The sequence below is a fragment of the Corvus brachyrhynchos genome, unplaced genomic scaffold, assembly GCF_000691975.1.
Source record: "Corvus brachyrhynchos isolate BGI_N302 unplaced genomic scaffold, ASM69197v1 scaffold114, whole genome shotgun sequence".
Lineage (NCBI taxonomy): Eukaryota > Metazoa > Chordata > Aves > Passeriformes > Corvidae > Corvus > Corvus brachyrhynchos.
Genome location: NW_008238337.1, coordinates 1,591,493 through 1,601,610, shown reverse-complemented (window position 1 = coordinate 1,601,610; position 10,118 = coordinate 1,591,493).

The following is a 10,118-nucleotide window of genomic DNA, read 5'->3' as shown; positions in this document are numbered from 1 at the left end:
AGCAGGAATTGGGCAGGGGCAGCACAGGGAGAGAACAAAACCTGCTCAGAAGCACAGCAGCCTCCCGTGCTGGCGAGGCACAGCAGCAACAACCCACAAACCAGCCAGGCCTTGCCTTTCTGAGTTTGTCACTCACCCAGGAGCCAGCCAGGCACTCCTGAGGCACTGCTGCCACTTGAAAGTAAGCTTCATTTAAATAAGGACTCTTGACTCTGTATTTCTGAAGGCAAACAAGGATCACAGCCAGGATTTCGCTGGATGTTCAGCTGTTATTCTGCTGTGCTGCTGGTTTTTCACTGCCTCTTACCTTGTCATGCTCTTGGTCACTGAACTCATGAGGATTTAGAGTATTTTAAATGGAGATGGGAGTGATCTGAGGCAGCTCTGTGCATACCAGCAACCCAAAAAGTGGGAGTCTGCTGTTGTCAGTATTGTGGGGTTTGTAAGGGAGCTGCTTCCCTTTACTTGCCAGGAGCTGGCAGTGTCCCCACCTAGGGACACCCCAGCCCCTGGGGCTGCCTTCTGTCTCCACTTTCTACCATTTCTAAAGATGAAAATTTTGAAGTGACTTCATACAGGCCCTTGGAACCATTCAAACTGACCATTAATTTGGGTACTTTGCCTACAATTCATCCCCTGCTGCTTATGTTCACAGATATTTGCAAGGATCCAGGACTTTTCCCTGAGAGAATGCCCCTCTCCCAGGACCTGAGTTAGCCTCTAGCAAACAACATCCTTCCTATTCAAAAATGCAAGCCAGAGGATGGCTTGTGCTAGGAAGGCTGGTATGACTCACATTTAAATGCCTCAGATTTGCAGGTTCTGTAGCTTTTAGGTGGTTCTGCAGTTAAAGGATTAGCAATTTTCATGGATTTAAAAAAAAAAAAAAAAAACTCTTCTCTCATTTTTTGCAAATTAGTTAAAGGATTAGCAATTTTCATGGATTTAAAAAAAAAAAAAAAGTCTCTGCCATCATTTTTGGAAATTCTTTTTGTGAACAGTAATAATGTGGAGCACTAGACAAGCATTTCTTTTTTTTTCCTGCCAGGGAATAAAACACTGAAGGAACAGGGAAACACTGAGCAACATCAGCACAGGAGCTAGGAATGGTTGGCATTTTCTGAAAAACAGCATCACACCCTGTAAATGATGCATCATGCAATTATCTGCACAGTGTAAGGAAGGAAATCAGAAGAATAGATTCACTGTGCAGGGTTTTTGGGGTGGGTGAAGTGTTTTAGAGGTGGGCCAGGTCCCCTCATTACTTAGAACTATGTGCTTTTTACTGAATCTATTTCTGCCTGGTTTAGTACCTGGCTTGTCTTCAAGGTGAGGGTGGTTTGGCTTTGAAGTGAGGAGAAAAGTGAACTCACAAACAAAATCTGTGGCAGTTCCTTCCCACACTGCAGTGCCCCAGAGAAAGGTCAGTAATGGCCCTTCTGCTCTTGGAGGGGAAGGGGAGCACCCAGGGAGGGAGAAACGAGGTGGAGACCAGAGCCTGGCGCCCTGAGCACAGACAACAACTGGCTCCAGCCCAGCTGGGAATGGACACCAGCAAAAAGCTGCTCAGACTTAGAACAGTCTTTGGCATCTGCTACAGTACCCAAATCCCTTTAACAAATCCTGCGAGGGGGGAGAAGGTGGAACCTTCCTGAAAGCCCTGGGAAAGGTCCCCACAGCACCCCAGTGACTGATGGCCTTGTCCTGCCCATCAGGAGGGACCTGGTCACAGTGCAGGGTTGTGCTCAAGCATTCCAGCAAGAAAAGCTGCTCAGAGCACAGTGACAGACACCTGCCACACACTTTGCCCCCTATCCTGGGCAGCTTTTTGGTCAATGACTTTGCTGTTGAGCAACATGAGCTTTGTTCTCCTTCCAGCAAAAAAGGGCACTTGTCCAGCCACCTAAATTAGAAAACACATGCTCTGTCATCTCCACTGTAGGCATAACTTAGTGAGCCATTAAATATGAACCAGTTCACTGGACAGAGAAACTAAAATGATAAACAAGCTCCCATATTAGTAAAAAATTAAAAAAAGAAATAAAATGCTTTTGGCAACAGTTTTTTAACACCCATCTCAATGAATGCATCCGAGTAGTTTCAAAGCCATGCATCTGCTTCCTCCTCATTTTTTCTCTCTCTACTGGAATGGAGACATCTTTCTAAAGTCAGGAAAAGCACTGGTGAGACCACACCTGCAGAACTGTTCCCAGTCCTGGATGCCCCACTCTAAAACAAGGTCATCCTGGTCCAGGGAATGGCCACGGAGATGATTGAGGGATTGCAGCACCTGAGGCGTGCAGGGAGCTGAGAGCTGCTCTGCTGAGCTCCAGCAGCCTCAGGCTCTCAGGAGAAACCCTAACAATGTTTGTGAGTGTTGCATGGGAAGGAGCAAAGGAAAGGGAGCCAGGTTTTCCTCCGTGTCTTTCAGCAAAAGGACAAAAGGCAAAGGGCACTAATTGAAACTCAGAAAAAAATGAGGCAGTAAACACCTGACCCCTGGGGACACTGCAGACGAGGCAGAGCTGTGCTTTGTTGTGTCCCTAATGAACCAAACACTGCAGAGAGCAAAGAACTGCGAGTGACCCGAGGTACAGAAGGGAAAACATCATTACCTGAGCCCTGGCCAGCATCAGCTGCCATCCATCTTGGTGCTGGGAATGTTTAGCTGCAACAAGTGCTGGTTACAGAGGGTGTTTGAAAAAACAGGATTTGTTCCTTGAATCACCATCTCGTAGTAACAGGCAGTGTACAGGCATGGATGGAGCCAGGAGAACTCCTGGGAGCTGAGAATGCAGCACTGAGGCACAGCTCAGCACATCCCACGCGGGGCCAGACTTGGCTGCAGGCACGGGGGATTTTTGGGGCAGCTGCAGAGCGATGCTGGCGAGGCCAAGGCCCTGCAAGCGTGCAGGTGACAACCTGTGCACAGTGCTGCCAGGTGAGTCTAAATGCCTTTAAAAATGTGCATTTGGACAGTGCCTGGGGCACAGGCAATGCTCAAGCCAACAGGGTGGCCAGAGGAAGGCAGTGAGGACTCAGTGCTCCCAAACGCCCGCCCTGGTGCGAGAGCAGTGCTGGCTCAGCACCTACCCCGACAGCTGTGTCTGAGGAGAGCTCACACAAAGCACGGCTTTGGAAAGCCACAGGAGCTGGAATCCTGATGGTCTGAATGTGACAGCTCTAAACAAAGCTGGCAGGACTTGTCTGTGCTCCCACAGGTGCTCGGGGTGGAGGTGCAGTGGGTGACATCCCACACCGTCCATCCCCGGGGAGCGCTGCACGTGGAGCTCTCAGGCTGGCATTCCCTACTTCTGACAGTCCTCCCACGAAACCCTTCCTCTGCTGCTGTAGGAATGCTCTGCTGCCCAGGGGAGCAGAGCCCTGGCTGGCCACAAACCATCTGTCTTCTCTGGGCTACGGATTCCCAGCAGCAGCAAAGCAGGACCCAGATCCTTGGCTGGTTCTAAACCCCCGTCAGATTTACAGCGTTTCAGGGGGGGAGGTCTTTAGTGGCAGGTATTACTCGCTTTGCACATTTGCCTCCTACAGATCCCACCCACATGTGGCCGTCCTTTGACCCTGGGAAGCCCCCTGGATGTCCCTCTCTCCTTTGGTGTAATTTCAGGATGAGTTACAGGAGATGAAGTGCACTGAGGTCTGTCAGTCCTGCATCATCTGGGCCTGGAGCTGCCATGTGCCACTGACTGAGCATCCCCTGGGTGGTTCCTGCTTTTCTGCACCCTGTTCTGAGGTGTCACCCCGTCCCCTGCACTCTGCAAAAGCTCAGCAGCGTTTTCAGCACCTTTTTTTGCACTTTTTTTTTTGTTGAGCTAAAGCCCCTTTCTCTTTTCTTCTCCATTTACTGTAAAAGGCACTGCAACTTTACTAATTTATGTGCAGAAACCATTGAAGATTCCATCTACTGTGATCAAATCCCCTTAAGTAAAATATAAACCGCTACTCCTCTGAATGTAAAGCCTAAATCAATAATGGACATGAAATCATCAAGTTTAATCTCAAACACAGTGAACCCAAGTAATCACTCTTCTTGATATAAAACTAATTCTGTTTGACAGTAAAATACTACTAGTCTGTGCCATAAACCAATGGAACAAATAACTTTCTTAACCCTGACAGTTGCTGTCCAAAATCATTACATCTCCTCTCCTCAGCAATCAAGCATGTCACTGTAGGACGGTTTCAGCTCAATTCCTCTCCATAAACTGCTCCTATGCACCACGACTTTGAAAGAACTTCTCTTTAAGCAAAGTGTTGTGGTATTTTCTCTTCTTCCAATCAGCCAAAAATGCCTGGGTTGCACCAGGAACACACAAGCAGCACTTGGGATATTCCATGGCAGACTGGGTTGTGTCTTAGGGCTAAGTGTCAGTGATGAATGAACCCAAACACAGCTATCACAAAATTCATGATCAACAGCAGTGAGGCTGAGGTTTCTCACAAACACTGATGTGATTTTTCCAGGAGCTGCACCTTTCCCTGCTGCGCAGGCAAACAAAGAATGCAGAGGGCTGTGCCAAGGGCTTCACCTTGTAGTGGGTGCCTAAAATGCTGCAGCCTTTGTGAGCCCACAGGAGACTGAAATTCCTGCCTGCAGCGAGCCCAGCACACAGGGGTGTCTGAGACACATCCTGAGAGTCCCTGGCCACGTTCCTGCCACTGATCTGGGCACCGTAAGTTGCTGTTGTTGGTAAATACCACCCAGCCAGCCGAGGTCAGCTCGGCTGCCCGTTCCCCCCCAGGGCTGCAGTCACAGACAGCAGAACCCTGTGGATGGTCAGGGTGATCCCAGCTAAAGCCCAAACTGCTGCTCCTCCAGGGAACAGGAGGCTTCTCCAAGGAAGAACTCTCCTTGCAGGGAAGCGGGAAGCAGGGCAGTGGGATGGGCACGAGGACTGACTGAGCTGCCGCCTCCAGCCACGGCCAGGGATGCTCTGCAGGTGGAGGGATGGAACAGCACATTCCAGGGGTTTGCCCGAACGCAGGGCACAGGCAGCAAGAGAAAACTTCAGGGGACATAATTCCATGATTTTCCTTGCTCAAGAGTCACTGAACACAGGGCTTGCATGTTATTATTAATTAACTCAGCATCACTGAGGTGTTGCTGCATTGAGGAAGCTTTGCAAAACCAGGAATTTTTGATTAAAGAAGCAAATGTGCACCAGTGTCCCAATTATTTACAACAAGAAGAGGTACCCAACACCTTTTGACTGTTACCATTTAACCACTGGGTTATAGATAACCCACAGAGTCAGAAATCAGATCAGGAAAAATATCTGGAAGAAGATCTGCAGCTCTTCTCCCCACTGCTTTTTGGTTCCTATTTGCCACAGGTAGAAATTACATGAAATTAATTTTATGAACCCTCAGGTTCTGACAGCATCTTCCATGCCTGCAATACCACTTTAAAGCATGAAGCCACAACACTTTCTAGAGTAGAGCAATGTCTGATTCCTTTTTTCCCTACTGGCAGAATGTTTCCCATCGAGATCAGCACCAGAGAGATCCTCCAGCCTCCCAAACTTCCAAAGCTCTGGATTTTCGAGAGCTCTGCTTACACCCAGACATCACACGAGTGCAGAGCTAATTCAGGGCTCTGTGATTTACCTGTCTGACACAGTCTCTGCTCCTGAAAGCCCCACTCAGGGGGTTATTATTTTTGTCAAAACTCTTCCAGCGCGTAACTCCACATAATAACAGCCAGGCCAAAGATCAGAGTCTGATCCATGTCAGAGCCATCTCCATACGAGTCACTGAAAGCCTGATTATCTCACTGCTGAAATTCTGGGGTGTGAACAAGAGCCAATGGCTGTTATCATCTTGTTAATGTCAAAGCTTGATTTTTTTCCCCCCCTCTCCTCTCAATATTTCTGAAAATTTATACCCTCTCACAGTCCTTGATAACAGTTTCGCATCTCTGAAGCTGAGAAGTTTTAATATGCTATGGGTTTTTTCCCCTAGCACTTCTGCAATTTCATGAAAAAAGGTATTTGATATGGTGGTTTTATTGTGAGAGGAGGAGCAGGAACATTTGCTATTGTGTGAGAAAAGACATTTCAAATAAGTGTTACAATTTTATAACTCTTTTTCTCTTTGTAACTATAACAGGAATGAATAGCTTTGAAACAGAATGGGCTTTGCTTTCCGTGCAGGTAGGATTTTTTAATTTCATTTTTCTCTCGGGCCTTGATATTTAAATTGGGGAAGATCTTAAAAATGGAACAACACTTGCAAATGTATTCAGAGTGACAGTTTAGATGTATAATTATAAAGATTCTGAAAGATAAAGAATTTAGTATTTTAAACAACACGCCAGATTTTAAATTACAATTATAGCTTTCTGTGGTTCAAGAATCAACATGCTGTTTCTCTTCTGTTGGAGAAATATTCATCAGCACCACGATGCCATTCTGGCAGCAATTATTTAGAGTTTAGTCAGGAATAGATTTCCACTATTACCTGTGACAAATGCTGCAGAAACTTGCCCAGCACTGAGGGACAAAGTTAAAATCTTCTGCCTGAAAAATACCTATTTTGTATTTTCCCCCCTTCACTGGACTGTTTCTCCCCAGGCTGGATCCATTTGCAGTTTGGGTGTGTGGAACAGCAGAGCCTGGGCACTTCCCCATGTCCAGGAGAGCATCTGTCCTCCCAGACAGGGTTTAGGGAGGGGATTTCTTTGCTCGTGGGCTCACTGAGCCCAAACTGAGCTGGGAATTGTTTTCCAGCCCTCCAACACATCCCTATTTTATCAAAGCTGATGGACACCACGGGACAGGGTTTGCACCCCCTGAGATGGAAACGCTCCTGTGTGCCTGGAGACATTGCAGGGCTGGTTGTGCCCTGAGCTCCTGACCTCCCCCTGGCCCTCCTGACCTCCCCCTGGCTCTGCTGACCTCCCCCTGGCTCTCCTGACATCCCAGCTGCTCTGTTCCCCCTGGCCCAGACTGATTCCCAGCTGCTGGGCCATTCTCTGCTTGAGAAACCTTTCCCACCAAAAGGTTAATCGAGATGGGAGCATCCCTGTGAATCCCAGCGTGTGCTCACAGAGGGCTCTAAGGACAATGACCATGACAAGTACCAATGGATTCCAGGCTGGTTTCCCACCAGGAAGCTGCAATCAGCACTTTTCCATGTCCCAGCAAGATCTTTGCCTACATTCTCTCTCCAAATTGCACCCTGCCCTCGTCTGACCTGTCCCAGCACAGTCACACACCAGCTTCCACCATGCCCAGGCAGGAAATCTGATGATTCTTTGCTGCCTCTGTTATTGGTGTTGATAAAAGCAATTAGTTCTGGTGGGTGGAAATTACAGGCAGCTCTGCAAACAGAGGGGGATGGGTTACTCTGCACCCTCCATCTCTGTCACATCCAACTTGCTCTCCTGAGAGCAGGGAAAACTCCCAGGCTCTGTCCTTGGCCGTGAGCATTTGCTCAGGGATTTGTCACCCAACTGTCTCAGTGTCAAACGGACCAAGGAAATAAAGGAAAAAGTCTCCCCAGCTCCCAGGTGGGGCCTCTTTCTACACCTGGTTTGTTTAAGCAAAATGTTCCATTTGACATCATAATCACAATGGAATTTCCCTGAAAAACTCTGGAAAGGAAATGTTTTAATTAGGTTGCCTTTAGCAATGGGGAAAAAAACCCCGTATGTTTTAAAGGCTTTTAGTAATTAAAGTCTTGTTTTGATTTCTGAGTGTCAGCTGGAGGTTTCCTGTTTTCCTTCTTCACTTCAATAAAATGCTTGGTGAGGGGGATATTTTGGAGAGAAATTTCTAATCCACATGGCTCTATCCAGTCTAGAGTGAAAGTCAACATGGGATTGTCCAAATTTCCTGCAGAGCCCAAATTCTGAGTTTCAGCTGATGTTAATCAGCCCTTTTAATTATTGAGCCAAATTCAAAGCCTGATGTAACCTGCTTGACTCCATTCCCTCACCAAGGGAAAGAAACCAGAAGGGAAAATGTCACTTTTCCATCCTAGACTTGATTTTTTTTGCTGTTCCAGGCCAAGTGTGTGACTCACTATGGCTGGAGTTAGAAGTGGGACCTGACAGAAGAATTCCCAGGACCCTCACTCCAGTTTCAGCCCTGGGAAAGGGGGGCTGTGCAGGTCACCCACCTGTGATTGAGTGATTCCAGCACCTGCTGAAAGCTTTGCTCAAAACAGGATAAATTTTTAATCCCTCCAAATTGCCTTTGCAGCTGCACAAGGTTTCTCTTTCTTTTCTAAAATATTGATAAGATGGGAGCAAGATTCTGCAGGGAGAAGAGATCAGGATTAAAAATGAACTCTCCGCCTCCTAAGCAGCTGCCATTTTTATGTTCATGGGTTATTCTTCATTGATTATCTTAAAAATGTCTCTTGGCTGCTTTTCCTCAGGAGTCTCCTGACTTCCCATGGTGGTGGCTTGCACCTTCTTGTGGCTTTTGAAAAGCTGTGGAAGAAAATTTAGGCAAAACATCTTATGCCACAGATCTCAAAGTCAAAGAAAGCTCTGCTCTCACCAAGGATAACTCTGGTGTAATAATTTCAAATGTCTCCTAAAGAGCAATTTTTCCTCTCTGGTTTAGCATTTTCTCCTGACCCTCTCCTTTTCCAGGGTCTTCATGGCCAAGAAACAGACACAACAAAGCTATCAGAGAATTTAACTACTGGGTTCCAGTGTTCCAGGCAAGTTTAATCTAGGTCTTTATCCTAATCAGAACCTGCGGAGATTTTTTAAATCCTCTCCTCATAATTATTGCTTACAGTTAATGCCACATACCCAGAGAGAAGCTGGTTGAGTATTTTCTTAGGAGATGCCTTTTCAGAAACAAAAGGCTGGTTTTGATGAGTTTTATGGGAAAACTGGCTAAGCCTGGGCTGGAATTTCTGGTCAAAACTTGGAGCAAAAGCTCAGCTGCCCCTCCCCTCTCAGGGGCTGTGGGAACCTGAACAGAAAAGCAGGGACTTGAACTTTGCTCCCCACACTCGCAGCGAGAAGCCAGGATTCTGCTGGAATTTCTGCAGGTAGAATATTCACATGGATTTGGTTCCTTCTGGAACCAAGTTCCAGTTTCCTTGTGTCTGGAATACCCAGAGTGGTGGGAGGAGCAGTGGGACTGTGCAAAGTGGCTCTGAGGCACTCAGGAATCAGCCTGGTGACCTCTGAGCTTTAGTTTTGTTCTCTCTTGCACTCTTGTGGAGTCAGATTTCTTCTGCTCTATTACTTTGGCAAACAACATGCTTTTCTTTCTTTAAAACAAGTTGTTTGGTTTTGGTTTTTCTCTCACTACTGGTGCAACATTTCCAATTAATGGCATTTGAAGAGATCACAGATGGGTGAACAGGCTTGGAGAAACCAAAACATGATCTTTACCAAAATGTCCAAAATGTGGGAAGCAATCCTGTCTATTTTGATGTTGCATATGAGTACTCACTTCTCCCAGCTAGAGCTTGCTGGAATTCTTCTGATAAAAAACACCTGAAAAACTTTTGTTTTGGATTTTTCTGTACAAGTACTAAAATTTTTTAATGTCCTCTCAGAATTATCAGATCATCCTCAAAGCTTAACCCGTCTTAGATTCTTGATTTCCATCCATTCCAATGGTTTTTGTATTTCCACAGAATAGAATTGTGATTGTACTTCTCATTTACATTTACAGATTGAGCCACTGAGCAACACTGTTGTTGAAACTGGTGAGAATTTCAGTTCTTGCTTAAGAAATACAGAGAAGGACCAAGCACAGATCCATCAGAGATTTTGCCATCAGACCCAGATTTCCCATGGAAATTTCAGTTTCAAGCAACATTTTTGCAGAAAATGCTCTTTTCTACTGAAGGGCTGAAGCACCAACACGAAGTACATGCTAATTCTGAAATACTGCAATTGTGCCTTAGAGAACTGGAGTTTATTTGCTTTTTTCCTGCTCTCCTCCATGGCTGGAGCTCTCCTGGCCCAAACCTTTCCAGGACCCTTGGCAGACAGGATTTGTTACCCAGGCTCTGGTTTGAGCAGGGATCCCTCAAGGGAGGCACAGCCTGACCCTGAACAAACCCTGCCAGCAGAAACTTACCTACAAAAATAAAACTAAAATCTAAATAATAGGGATAGA